This window comes from Octodon degus, unplaced genomic scaffold, assembly GCF_000260255.1.
Source record: "Octodon degus isolate 3935 unplaced genomic scaffold, OctDeg1.0 scaffold00280, whole genome shotgun sequence".
In the NCBI taxonomy this organism is placed as follows: domain Eukaryota; kingdom Metazoa; phylum Chordata; class Mammalia; order Rodentia; family Octodontidae; genus Octodon; species Octodon degus.
In genome coordinates, this window is record NW_004524856.1 from 1,094,203 (window position 1) to 1,096,145 (window position 1,943).

The following is a 1,943-nucleotide window of genomic DNA, read 5'->3' on the forward strand; positions in this document are numbered from 1 at the left end:
AAATCAGTAACAGAATAATATTTAGGAAATCTGCAAAATATTTATAAAAACAGCATACATTTCAATAAACAATGAGTGGAGCCAGCCAGATAGCTCAGCAGACTAAAGCACCTGCTTAGGCAGGCACAGGGACAGAGTTTGATCCCTGCTGTGTAGTGCTGGCCCCGTCTCTGGAGTGCACTGAGATGGTGACTGAGACTGGGCATGGTGGCGCAGGACTGTAATCCCAGCATTTGGGAAGCTGAAAACTGGAGAATCACGACGAGTCTCATCTACATAGTGAGACCCTGTAGACCTTGTACTAAAAACATTTAAAAAAGAACAAGAAGAAGAAGAAATAAACAATGAATGGAGCAAGGAATGGTGGCACATACCTGCAATCCCAGCACTCCAAAAGCTGAGGCAGGAAGACCACTGTGAATTCAAGGCCTAACTACATTACACAGCAAGCTTCTGTCTCAAAAAACAAATCAAGACCCATGGTTTACAATGCAGTTATGGCCAAGTCCAAGAACCACACCACGCACAACCAGCCCTGAAAATGGCACAGAAATGGCATCAAGAAACCTCGGTCACAAAGATATGAATCTCTGAAGGGGATAGATCCCAAGTTCCTCAGGAACATGCATTTTGCCAAGAAGCACAACAAGAAGGGCCTCAAGAAGATGCAAGCAAACAATGCCAAGGCCATGAGTGCACGCGCCAAGGCTATCAAGGCCCTCGTCAAGCCCAAGGAGGTTGAGCCCAAGCTCATCCCAAAGACAGTAAACCGCAAGCTTGCTCGACTTGCCTACATTGCCCACTCAAAGCTTGGGAAGTGTACCCGTGCCCGCATTGCCAAGGTTCGCAGGCCTTGCCAGCCAAAGGCCCAGGCTCCAGCCAAGGCTCCAGCTTCTGCTCCAGCCCAGGCTCCCAAAGGTGTCCAAGCCCCTGTGAAGGCTCCACAGGAAAAGCCTCTTATCTGCTGATGTCAAAACAGAAGGACTGCTGTGACCCTCGGGGAGCCATCTGGGAGGGGCTGGTGTCTTCCTTTGCTCTTTGTACAAATAAACCTGAGGCAGGATTAAAAAAAAAAATGAAAGAAAAATATATCAATGAAACAATGAGTAAACAGAGAAAAATTTATTTAAATGACTTAAAATGAAAATGAAAATGCAACATACCAAATTTGTAGAATACTGCTCACGCAGAATTAGAGGGGAATTGATAACATTAATTAAAAGGCACTCACATCAGTGATCAAAATTTGTACCTTGAAAAACTAGAAAAAAGAGAGCAAGCTAACTCAGTGCAACCAGAAAATAGTAAATCATAAAAGATATTACCAAATGACCATAAAACAATATATAATTAGTAATTACTTCTTATTTGCAAAAGATGACAAAATTGTTAATCACCAGACAGACAATAAAAACAAAAGGAAAATGGTAAGAAGTCCCAACATCAAGGGGAAAAGAATAACAATACAGACTCTATGCAGTAAAAGTATAAGGGAATATTTGTGATTTTTTCCAACTTTAAGAAATCAGTAATAGAAAGGAATTATTTTAAACTAATAACAAAGAAGTTACAAGAAACATTTAATGGAGAAACGAGGTGTCTTAGTTACTTTTTACTCATTGCTGGGACAAATACCCAACACCCAAAATGAAGGAAGGAAAGGTTTACTTAGCTCACAGTTACTGGAGGGTTCAGTCCATATTCCGCTGGCTCCAAGGCAAACGACAGCAGTTCACGCGGCAGAAAACAATGAAGAGCAGAGCAGGAGCAGCAGCTGCAGTGTCCAAGCCTCTCTCTTCCTTCTGCGCTGACTGCGAAGATCGGATCAGAGCTCCTCCAAAGTGGCACGGCTCCGAAGACTGGGACTTCTCCGAGGAAGTGGGGCGGGGCGGCAGGAAACCAGGCAGGGCGGCTTCCTGCCTTTCTTAATTCCTGGCCCCTGC

The 1,943-nt window shown here is 43.8% G+C and overlaps 1 pseudogene; it reads left to right on the forward strand.

Annotated features, from left to right (window-relative positions):
* Positions 1-497: 497 nt before the first annotated feature.
* On the forward strand, positions 498-968 carry LOC105741071 (annotated as a pseudogene).
* The last annotated feature ends 975 nt before the right edge of the window (positions 969-1,943 follow it).